Below are 13,330 nucleotides of genomic sequence, written 5' to 3' on the forward strand. Positions count from 1 at the left end.
CTTAGATACTATATATATATATATATATATATATATATATATATATGTATCATAAAATAGGGAAGAGGAAGTGGAATCCCCAACCGTTCACAAATTCAAAAAATTCTGATATGGACACCACATGACTCCCTTGGACGCCTAATTAATTACATATACCCATTTTTTTTTTTTTTTAAATGAAAAGTACATAAAATCTTATTTCATTAATAACTTCTGATATTTTTTCATATATTTTTTTTTGTTATTACTGAATTCATTGTAAATTTTTTTACCATAGAGGTTAATAATTATTAATAAATCAGTACTATTTTATAAAAAAAAACGTTGAAAAAAGGAAATGAAGTTGGATCTGAACCAATGTGCAGATCCAACTTTTTGGATCTGGGAAGATGTTTAGATCTTCCCCTTGTAAGATTCAAACATTTCATTAATGAAACTTTTATTTGGCTATAACTCTGGAACGAATGAAAATAAGTACTACTTACGATATATATAGTTGAAAAGCTCTCAATGAGAGCTTATTACTGCAATTAAAAAGAAAATTCAAAATCCAAATTTTTTGGACACTTTTGTTCGGTAGATTGCAATCAAAAGGGGAGGTGCACAACTAGATGTTACAACAGTCCTAAATCTAAAATTTTTCATCCTACGGCTAATCGTTTTTGAGTTTCAGTTTCAATAAAATTAACTCTGCTGTAAATCCATGATACCTGAAAAATCTCTACCTGTATATGTTAATTTAATTAATCTTATATATTAAGCCAAAAGATTGTTTGTTTGTTCTTGCATCATGCCAGAACCAACCGACCGGTTTCTTTCAAATTTTCAGGTTACATTCTTGTTATCCCAGGGAAGATTTTATGCCATAGATCAAACACCTAACCTCTTTGGCAGTGAAGTTATCAGTTAAAGATATTCATTAAAGAAAAAAAAATAATAATAAAGAATTAAATTAATTCTTTATCACGATGACAAAAAAAATAAGTTGCGAAGTTTCCTCGTCAAATTTCTATTACCTTAGTTTCCTTAATTACTATAAGTCTGACTTTTGCAATTTAGTTTCTATAAAGCCTGAATTATTTAATTGTTTTTATATCAGTATTATTCTCAAATCATGAGGGTAACGAACAACGCGATGGACCTACCTAGATGGGAATGGCGAGCGAAACGAGTTCTACGGCCCTGGGTCGGCCCCATGATTCCGAGAGAGCCCCGGGAACAGCTCTAGGAGAGCCTGAGAAGCCCTTGGGTTGGTCCCGGGGCTTGCCTTCGCCGACCTGAGACACGGGGGTTCAGGGGACGGAGCCCTGACCAACTAGTGATTTTATAAAATACAATTTAATTCAAAGAACTAGCAAAATTATTCCCAGTAAATTATAGAGACGATATAAAATTCACCTAGGTAGAGCTGTGTCAAAAAATGTGAAACAAAAGAGTGTTATAAATTTCCGTTAATTTCAAAGAAATGTGTTATCCGATTTTGACTTATAATAAACAAAGGAAATTTAAGATCTCTAAATTTCAGTTATGTAAATGTTTTAGTTTTCTCAAAGACAATCTTAGACAGTGACTCAAAACATTGCTAAACAAAAAATCAAACTGTAAAATGCAGTACTGTTTTGTTTTGAAACATATTGTTTAACCAGTTATTCGGTTTTCTAGATCAATTTAACCACTAGACCAGTACGATGGGCGTTATAATTTAATTATAATTATAAAAGTTTATAAAAATATAATATAAAGATTATGACTATAATTTTAATTAAACATTTATGATATTCATAATATTAATTTCGTTATTTTTATTATAAGCAATAAATTCTGTAAACTGGATTAAAATTATATGTAATAATATTCTTTCATTAATTTATAAAAGTTTAGAAATTTTTTTCCATTTTAATAATTTATTTTTCTGATTATTTATATTTTTTTTACAGTGGTATTTTTATTTCTTAGGATTAGAATTTAAGAGATTAAAAAACGGAAAATTCTTAAAAAAAAGGTAATATCTAGGAAAATGGATTTAAAACCTGTAATAACTGTAATAAAATTGGTTTACGGTGATTAACTGAAAACAATCAATGTATAAGAAATTTGGCTTATTTCTAACAAAACTTGACAAGGAAAGTGTTAAACTAATAATTTTTACAACGAGCTTATAAAGATAGCTATTACTGAACGAGTGCGAAATAAGTTAAGATATGAGCCTTGGCGAGTGTCGTAAATTTCGCAAGAGTGCACGGCCATTTCAGAGTTGCATACCGTATTTTTTCTACAGCTAAGAGAATATTGGAATTATAAATCATTGATAGAATACATTGTTTAAGAATCATTTTTTTAATTTAAAAAAAATATATATTAAATAATACATGTCTATGGAAATAGGTACTAATAATTAAATAGGTACTAATTAATTACCAATAAGTAATAAGTTTAATATCAGTCGGTGTTAAACACATTTTTTCTTAGAATCCCACATATTTAATAAAAGGATAGCATAGTATAGGATAGCATTAATAACAGTGTAATATAGAAACTTTATTACCTATTGATGTATTTTCAAATTAACCTCTGCTAGCTAACTACTAAATCGGATTAAAATTAAAGTAAAAAGACGGCTTTTACATTAAACTATACCCGCTTGTGATTGGTCAGTGTTTGAAAATAATAGGCTTTTGATTGGTTGGACACCTGTATCGTAATGACCCTCATTATGATAAAGGTCCCACACGCGTAATTCAAACGTTATAATACAGCCGTAGAAAAGAATTATGATAACGCAAAAAAATTGTGGGACGACATTTTCGCTAGAAGCCCGTCAAATCAGAGCATTTTTGATCTATGTTTATACTGAAACAATTCATATATGAATGATTATTATCATTTATGCGAATCATTTAGGCGTGTGGGAATTAACGGATAAAAAATCGAGATGCCGATAACGAGATACCTTAAATCCATTTTTTTCTTATATCAATACTATTTTTTAGTACATGAATAATCTAGAATAATAATACTAATAAAATTTTTCCAATTTTTTCCAGATTTGTTTTTAATTACAAAAAAAAACTTTTATTAGAAGCTAGAAGCTGTTCTTTTAAAATTGATTGTTTAAAATAAAAAATAATTTGTTACAAACAAAACTATGAGTAGTAAATCCGAATTAAAAAATATTTATTAAAAATTTATGGAAAATAATAGATACGTATTTCAATTTTTTAAATCTATACTTTTGTTGAAATCACAGTTTAATTAAAAAAAAAAAAAAAAAAACCTTCAAAAATGCTAACCCTTAATTTAGTATAAACTAACAAAATAAATAAAACTTTAAAGAATTCTGTTTTACTTCGGTTGTACCATTCTTTTTTTCAACTTTTTTTTCTTAATTTTAATTCTGTTTAATCCTACAAAAACTACCACATAAAGAAAAAGGCAGACAAGAAATATTATTTTTGATTAAAATAAGAAAAGAAATACATTAGAAAGATAACAAATAACGAAATTAAAAAAAAAACTATTAATGTATAAGAGTAATGTATTTAATGTAATGTAATGTAATGTATTTAATTAAATTTTCGTTTATTATTTTTTTTAATACTTTGAATTACAAAATAAGATAAAACTATAAATTAATACATTACAAAATTCAATATTAAGTAATGATAAAATTTATTGTTTGATATATAGTTTATTTTTTGAGGGATAGATTTTCATAACTGTATCCTACACAACTATGTTCTTTACTTGTAGTTTAGTGTATGTAAAGATTTAGAAAGTACTTGTTGAATTTTGCTTCATTACTGGTTATTTATTTAAAGAATGTTGTTTTTATGTTATTTGAAACTTTATTTGTTATTTATATCCACTATAACTTATTTAATTTTTATTAAAGATTTTCATAGTTTGTAGTAGTGCATATTTCAATTGATTCTCTGGCAGTAATAATTATTATTGCCTAATTTTATATAATTTTAATCTGTCTGGTAATTCAGCGTTCAATTTATTTAGAAGAAACCTCCTATTTATCAGTTTTGTAGAGAAAGCTACAAAATACTTATATTTTAAATATTCTACAATTTTTTTTTAAATTTAATAAAACTGGTTCTGCGAAAATCTTCTGTTTGTTTAACGTGAAAACTTACTTTTCAAAAAAATTCTGTTTGATTTTCTATGCCTTTTTTTTTGTTGAAAGTATAATATTTTTAAAAAATTTATTAAATATTAATATAAAATAAATAATATATTTATTTTTTATAATTGATTGTTTAAGATACAAATGTGAAATTTTTTTAGATTTTATAGATACAATTTAATTTTAAATTAAGAAATTATAAATATATATTAAATTATGCATTTAAATCAAAGTTAAACTGACGTGCTTTTACATGATGTCAATTCAAAGATTTCATCATATGTAATACGCATCCTTTAAGCCCATTTTTATTTTTTTTATATAATTAAAAATTAATCACGGCGAATATTTTTTTTTAATTTCATTTATTCAATTCTATATTGGATTAGTTATTAGAAACAAGTGATAAATTTTTTTCTGGTTTTTATCATGGAGAAAAGTGAATCTTAAACTCTCTAATTTACTTTTTATTTTAATATTTCTGTTTAATTAAAAATGTAACTACAAATATCTAATTAATAAACAATAAAAAAAAAAACTGCAACTCTGAATTTTAGTAAATATTTTTTATTTTTTTTATTTATTTTATTCAGATATTTTTTATTAAATGCTTTTCTAATATGTCTATAAATCTTATATTTTACTTTTTTATGTTATGAAAGAGCGGATATGAACAGCTGTGAGCATTAGCCCGGTGGAAATTAGTAGCGTATGATAAGATGCCATGCCTGACCGGTATTCAAACCCGGGACGTTCGCACGAAATGCTGAGAGCTGCTATCTTATATTATGTTAAAGCGTTAAAGATTACGATTATTTTCAGATGATAATATTAATAATAATAATATTATTGTTGCTGTTTTTTATTTTTTTCTACATGAAGGGGAATAAATTCTAAAGCATTCTAATAATTTATAAAATAAATCTGTTATTTATTAAAAATATCTTCTTTATTACTTGATAAATTATTTTATTTTTAACTTTTTAATTTACTAAAGACAAATTTCTTCAAATTTACTACTAAAAAAATTGTATTCAATGAATCAAATTAAAAATTTCACATACATATTTATTCTTCCTCTAATAATTACCAACTTTAACGAATAAATATCTTTTTAAAAAAGTTTCGAGAGGTGGGAAATGTATTATATTTTTTACATAGAAAACACTTGAAAATATTTATTTTTTATTGAAGGTTGTAATTCATAGAAAATGACTAAAAAATAAGAATTCATTGAAAAAAGATTTTTTTTATAAAATTCGGTATGTGTTAAAGCAGGTTTTGTTGAACGAAAAAATTTAGTTGATATAGAAATTTTTTTTTTTTATGTTTATTATAACAGAACAATTATTTATATGAAAATCTTAACATTTCAATACCAATAGTTTTTATAAAATGAAATTTTTTTATTAAAATAGTTAATATAAAATGTATGTATCTTTATAATAACGAAACAGTTCGTAAGGTTGTTTGCATGAAAGTCTTAAAAAAAATATTCTTTTTTTCTATCCAAATATTATTTTCATTGCGAAAGTTTATTTTTGTTTAATAAATTAGACTAACTTAAAAATTTTTTAAATAAATAATTTTTCATAAAGAAAAAGAATTTCTGTAGAAATCTGTTTTAAGAAATATCTATCATCTGAGGTCTGATAATTGTAAAAAAATCAAATATTTTTTTAAAAAGTGTTTGCATGAAAAAATGATGGTTTTGTGGAATCAAAGAATTTAATTTGTTAGGAAACATAAAATTTGTTTCTGTGGAAATGTATATTTTTCTTGAACGAAGAATTTTTTTAAAAAATATTTTAATAAAAACATTTCTTAAAGAGTTACTTATTTACTTTTATTATACTGTAGTTTCAGTTGTGAAAATGGATTTAAGAAAGTCAAATTATTTAACCAAAAATAAATTTTTTTCTATTTTCTAATTTAATTATTATCACTGTTATTATTTTATAATACTGTAATAGAAAGTTATATATAAAAGTATACAAACAGAGTTTAAAATTAAATAAAAGAGATTATTTTGTACAATAATAATAATATAACAGAATTGAAATAAATTAATTATTTTTATTGTCAATAAAACTTTAATTTTCTCTTTAATATTAAAAATTGTTTTATACATATATGTGTTTTAAATAATATATTTTTCCTCAAAAATTATTTTATTTGAAATCATATTTAAGTAGATTGAATATACCTGATGTTTAATTTGCTAGTTATTCCGATTCAATTATTAAATAAGATAATAAATAAAATATTCAAAATTATTATCTGTATTACTGTTATGATGTAATTTGTTGTAATTTATGCAGATAATATAATTAGAAATAATTAAAATAACTTACTTTGACGGTTGATTAAAAATACAGTTTTAAAATAGATTAAAATTTTTCCCGTTTAATATTGAAGCACAAAATAACACCTCCAGGAAGTAGTAAAATATTGAATTGTTCATTAAATTCGGGGCCGGATAGAAGTAAGCGAACAAACTACTACTGATATAATTAAAATAGATTGTATGGTTAGCGACGAGAATGAAGAACACTACACTGGTACGAGTAACAACAGTAGTGGTGGCGGCGGCGGCAGCTAGCAGCCTGCATAAGTTACACAAGTGGTCAACTTGCCAGTAATAGCCTAATCATCCAGTTAATAAGTGTAGAAGATTTAATCAAGCACAATTAAGGTCGTATCGTTAGTCTGAACAGAGGGAAAAGGGGGGTAGAGGGAGAGGACCGCGTTATACTGTACGACTCAAAAGTATCGACCCTGACAATACAATATTCATCCTTTGCTTTGCAACTAAATACATCTAACAATAGAAATTTGTTCTGCTTTTTTCCATTCTTTCTTTTTAAATCACAAAGTACATAATATTTTATAAATATTAAATTGATAGACGTTTAATTCTTTGGCATACTTAATGAAATTATACAAATACAACTAAAAGTGAAAATAATGAATAAATTAATTAGAAAAATTTATGAAAGGGAAGAAGTAACATCAGATTTTAATAAAAGTAGATCTATTTTTAATATATCACAGAAACTAATAATGGTATGAAGATAAATTTGGTTTGCAAGTAACCATCCGATCAAGACAAAAATTGCAGTGCAGGAAATTCATGTATTGAATTAAAGTTAATGTTTAATATATTTTTAAAATAAGGATTGAGATATAGAGAAAAAAGAGTTATCATTTTTTCTAGAATCCAATAATTATAGTAACACTAAAAGATTGAAGAATTGCAAAACTGAAGGAATTTAAAGCAAATTAACAATTCACTGATAAAAAAAAACTTTTTTAAAAATAATATTAACAGATAATGTAATTCTGTCTGAAACTAGAAATGGTTAAAAAAATCTGATGGACATCACATTACTTCCTTGTACGCCTATTAAATTACATATACACATTTTTTAAAATGAAAAGTATATAAAATTTTATTTTATAAATAATTTCTGATATTTTTTCGTATATTTTTTTTATTGTTATTATTGAATTACTTATTTATCGTAATTTTTTTTTTAAATCCGAGGTTAATAATTAGTAATAAATCAATATATTTAATTTTAAAAAAATAAAAGAAGATGAAGTCTGATTCGAACCGATGTGCCCCGATATAACCCTTATAAGATCCAAATACTTCAATTATTACAGTTTTATTTGGCTATAACTCTGGAACCAATAAAAATAAGTACCACTTATGATAAATAATCGGAAAGCTCTCAATGAGGGCTTATTACTGCAGTTAAGAAAAAGTTCAAAATCCAGATTTTTTTGGATTTTGGGGTTTTTTTTTGACACTTTGTTTCAGTCGATTGCAATAAAAAGATGAGGTGCATATCTAGATGTTACAACAGTCCTAAATCCAACATTTCAACATTCTACGGATAATCGTTTTTGAGTTATGCGAGATGCATACGTAACGTTTTGCCAAACTAGTCAAAATGGATTCAGGGATGATCAAAATGGGTATTTCCGTTAAAATCTGAAAACCGAAATTTTTCGCTATCTCAATACTTCTTTTACTTCATACATAGAAATGAAAAAAGGTAATAATAGTAATCTGGAATAGATATTTTAGAGTAAAATTACGAAGGGTAGAAGATGTAAAGAAAATATAAGCAGACTGCGCAAGCTAAAAGAGATTTTCAGTAGAAAATAAATCTACTGGTAACAAATAAAGGTATTAAAATTCTTAGTAATATACAAGGGCTACACTTTCTTTTCTGTTTGGCTTCCGAAATCATCATAAGATTCCTCATCAGAGGAACCAGCGAATTACCTTACTACCGTAAGGTAATTCGCCGGTATCATAGCATTTTCATTTAAAGAATGAATGAGGATGATATGTATGAATGTAAATAAAATGTAGTCTTGTACAGTCTCAGATCGACCATTCTTAAGATGTGAGGTTAGTTGAAACCCAACCACCAAAGAATACCGGTATCCACGATCTAGTATTCAAATCCGTATAAAAGTAACTGCCTTTTATTTTAAAGGCAGTTCAAAGCATCGTCCTTAGGAGAGCCAGTCAAAGATTATCTACGCTTTTGCCAACATACATCTTCAACGTTGTCATACTGCTTTCTGCCCATGCTTGCTTAGAGTTGGTATGACTGCGGTCACGTGTGCGATCGATATTTGATCCCGATCGCAGTTTGCACCAAGAGGAACAATAAGCAGTGATCTGATTTCTCTGCTCGAAGTATGAGAAAGGGACTGAAATTCAATACAATACGGGAACAGTGCTTTATTACATAAAAGTTTTTTTTTTTTTGATGGATCGAAAAGGTTAAAAGTGGCCGGACGAATGTGACGCAGGAAAAGGAAGCACGACCGTTCTTCAACCTCCACCATAGACGATAAAATTCAGCAAGCTCAAGAGATGGTTCTGACGAATAAGCGAATTACCATCAATGAGGTAGCGAATATCAGTCACTGTTCTGCCCATCAAATCATCCACGACGATCTCGGCTTCCGTAAAACCTGTGCGCGTCGGTACCAAGACATCTTACTACAGAACACAAGCTAAGACTCGTTGAAAACTGCCAACGCTTAGTCGATCGCTTCAATAAGAAGGGCGACACATTTTTTGTCACCGGTGATAAAATATGGGTTCATCATTATATGGCAGAATCGAAACGCCAGATTATGGAGTGGAAACTCTCGAGATCTCCGACGAAGAAGAAATTCAAGACTGAACTATCGGCGGGAAAGGTTATGCAAACCGTTTTTAAGACGCTAATGAGTTTATTCTGGAAGATTTCATGGAAAAGGGAACTACGAGCATTAGCACGAGTTGAAGTAAAATGTTGGAAAACAAGTTGAAGCCATCAAATCGCAAGAAACGCCGAGTTGTATTGTCGAACAAAGTGTTGTATGACAACGCCCGCCTGCCCACGGCTCGGAATACCGTTCAAAGTATTAATAAATTGAATTTTGGAGTACTGGAACACCCTTCCTATAGCTCAGATCTTGCTCCTACCGACTTTCATTTGTTACGGACGTTCAAGAATGCTTTGCGAGGTAGTTGATTTTCCACAGACTTACTTGTTGACGTGCAGGAAGCGTTGTAAAAGTGGCTTCACTATCTACTGAAATCATCTTCTTTGAACGAATACGCAATCTTGGGAACCGGTGGACTAAGTACATTGACAAGAGATGTGACTATGTAAAAAAAGTATAATATGTGAATATGTGAAGTGAAATAGTTATAATATGTGAAATGTGAAACAAATTTTTTGTATAATTTTTACTTCTACTGATGATATTTGTTAATTTCGGTAGAAAGAAATTTAATTATTTTAATTTTGTTATTAATTTTCCGAGATGTTTTGTTTTCTCTGTGTGATCGCTTACCTATATTATTTTGAACTGTTATAATCTTGTTTTATTGACGTAACCAAAATTATTCAATTTGAATCTGAAGCAAACAGTTTTACGCCTAATTCTCTTCAATAAAAAATAAATAATGAATTTCATATTTTTACTTTGTAAATTTCTTTTTACATATAGCTCAACTGTTTAATATTATTCACACAGGAAATGTAGTACACAAAACAAGTGCTGGCAGACCTTCCGTCTCCGAGGAATTTGTGGATCAAGAGGAAATTTTTAAAAAAGCCAAGGTAAATCGACTTGTCATGCGAGTTTAGAACTGGAAATACCGCAATCGGCAATTGTGAAGTTTCTATACAAGCGCCCTATGCATAAAAAAATTCAATCGGTGCATGCAGTTGAAGGACGATAAACCCTGCCGTTACAATTTTTCCGCGGACATGTTTGATGAAGTGAATGAAGTTAATGCGTGTTTAGAAAAAGTAATCTTCTCTGACGAAGTTACTTCCATATTTCTGGTCACGTTAACTCTCGTAATTGTCCAATTGAGATCCTCATGACATTGGACAAGGACAACATGATAGCCCGAAAATTAACGTTTTGTATGCGTTGACTGCTTATGAAGTGAGTTTACATGTTAGGGACGACCAGCTAGATGAATAATTAATCAACGATAGATTGGCCGTGATGGACCAATTCCCTAGCCACCTCGATCCCCTGTCGTAACACCACTCGATTTCTTTTTTTGGGGGCTTGTCAAAGACAGGGTGTACGCAATGAAAGTTGTCGACATCAATGAACTAAAAAGAAGATTCGAAGGTGTAATTAACGGAATAAACCCAGATATTCTTCGTAATTTGCGAAATTAAATTTAATATCATCTATACATTTTACGCGCAGACATGTTCTACTTTGGACCAGTCAAGGCAGACAGGCAAAAGTAATGAAAGGACAGTGAAAGGGAAGGCAAATATACCAACAGTAAAGTTAAAGGGAAGACTGCCAAAGAATCTGAAGGGTAGCAGGCCCGGCCTATATTGGACCAGTCGAGGCAGGCAGGCAAGAGCGCTGAAAGGAAAGAGAAAGGGCAGGTACATACTGGCCACAAAGAATTGCGGGACTGGTCGGATATTTCAGACAGAGATAAGTGGTGTGCAATAAACAGAGACCCTGATAAGTAGGAGAGAGGGGCTTTTAAAGGCACTGGACAGACAGAAACCAGACACAGTGTCCATGAGGGATGAGTCAAGTATATTTACACAGAAAGGATATCAAGAAGACAAGGACCGGGAACATGGGACTAGCAAATGTTAAGAGCAGAAGAAGATATAGCTAGTAGTCAGACAAGCTTATACAAGCCCTGTGATGCAGATGAAGCAAAAAACCTGAAGGGAAAGGGATGAAGACAGCCCTCTGTGGAGCCGTCATGCGTCTACACATGTGTGGATGGGTGACGGTGATGAAGCACGAAGACTCTGGATCCCTGGACCCCGAAGGAACCTCCTGGAGCTGCGCAATGCTTAACTGCGGGTTCGGCCCCCAAAGAGGCGCGGGGAGATAGGAGGTTTAATCGGTAGGGCGCAGGAATACATACGCATACTAATAACATCTTGCGGAACCTGTTACGAGTCCGACTCTTTGCTTGTAAATGGGGTTCCTCCCACTTACCCCTCGAAAAAAATACACATTTTACGTGCCACAAAAATTGATCATTTTTAATTTATTAAAGTGTTATAAACAAGAGTTTGAAATGTCGTGGTCAACAATAAAATAAGCGTATGAGTGAGTGTATTGGTTTTTTATTTTTTCATTAACACCTAAAATGCGTTGAATAATTTATGATCAGTCTGTATTACATTTTTCGCTAAAATTGGGTTGATTGAAAATTTGTATAGATAAACAGTTTATATAAGTCTGAAAAAAATTAATTTTATGGGTTATGTTGGGAATTGCGTATTCCACGGATATAAAAAACGAACTGATATAGACAATTTTCACCAAAACAATATCCTAAAGTACATATTACAAATAAAAAAATGTAATTAAAAATAAGAATATTTAATAATAAAAAAAATAAATGGTTATAACCGTTAATATATGAAAACAATAATTAAATAAACAAGATAATGTAGTTGTTTGAAGTCAGTAAATAACATTCATATAAAGTAAAATATTGATGAATATATTTTGAAAAACACTTTCGATCGTTTAAATAGACTAGTCGTTGAACAGTACTTATAAAATTCTTAACAAAATATTCCATACATATCATTTACACTCATACATATTTTCCTCATTCATCCTCTGAAGCAGTACCTGAACGGTAATTCCTGGAGGCTAAACAGGAAAAAGAAAGAAGGTTAAATCATTTGTAATGTAGTAGATAAATAATGTGGTAAAATGGAGATCAGCTATTGGCTGCTTAACGACTGAGGACTAAAAGAAATGTCAGGTAATTGTAAATAAATTTACGTATGTATAAATGCAAAATTTTGTTTTTCTTTTTAATAAACAATTTTAATAAACCTCATTCAATTTTTTTTTGTGAAATGTGAAACATGTTAAAAAGTGTTATCAAAGAAATTGCCTTTTCTTATTTTATTTATTTATTCTTTTTGTATTTATTGTAGAAAACAAATGAAAAGGACATCATCAAAAGTAGATAGTGAATGTAAATCATAAAACTAAACATTGGGGCACGAATTAAAACTTTACCAATAGTTCATTAAGAAAGAAATGTTGATAAACTTTGTTTAGAACGTAACATAAGGATGGAAAACTGAACTTTATTTAATGTTTTATAGAATAATCTGCTGTTTGTTTAGCTCCTTCATAATTTCGTAAAAATTTCTAAACAAAACAATCAATTTAATTTTAGAACTTTCCCTTGTATTATAGAAAAAATTTTGTTGAATTTTACTTTCCTGGCATCATTGCTCTAAGTAATACTGTATAAAGAATCCTATAGTAATCAGTCAAAAAGTGGGATTTCTAAATTTTTCTTGACCTTTCTTTTTCTTTCCTTTCATGATCCAAGGATCTCAAAAATAAGAAAAAATGGAATAATTTACGCACGTACGGACATGTGTTGGCGTGTATTAAGCTAAATAATAAAAAACAATCGGGAATAATAACATTTTTAATTTATGTGACTAATTGTGTCGTTTGTAACCGCCACGTTTCTATTTCCTTGTACGAAATAAAGGAAGTATTGTGATGACGAAAAATTTCAGTTTTAAGATTTCAACGGAAATATCCATTTTGACCATCCCTGAATCCATTTTGATTAGTTTCGGCGTGACGTCTCTAGGTACGTATGTATGTATCTCGCATAACTCAAAAACG

General features: G+C 28.9%; 1 protein-coding gene across 2 annotated transcripts in view; it reads right to left on the minus strand.

Moving 5' to 3' along the window:
• Positions 1–13,330, minus strand: part of Drgx (Dorsal root ganglia homeobox) — a 309,721-nt gene that overhangs the window by 242,752 nt on the left and 53,639 nt on the right. The window contains exon 1 of one of the 2 annotated variants that reach the window (XM_075359075.1): positions 6,487–6,606. The exons of the other annotated variant lie outside the window; for it this stretch is intronic. The gene's annotated coding sequence lies outside the window, so the exon portion shown is untranslated. Of the gene's footprint in view, positions 1–6,486; positions 6,607–13,330 lie in introns of those variants that run through there. 2 annotated transcript variants of the gene reach the window in all.

The sequence above is a fragment of the Lycorma delicatula genome, chromosome 1, assembly GCF_047948215.1.
Source record: "Lycorma delicatula isolate Av1 chromosome 1, ASM4794821v1, whole genome shotgun sequence".
In the NCBI taxonomy this organism is placed as follows: Eukaryota; Metazoa; Arthropoda; class Insecta; order Hemiptera; family Fulgoridae; genus Lycorma; species Lycorma delicatula.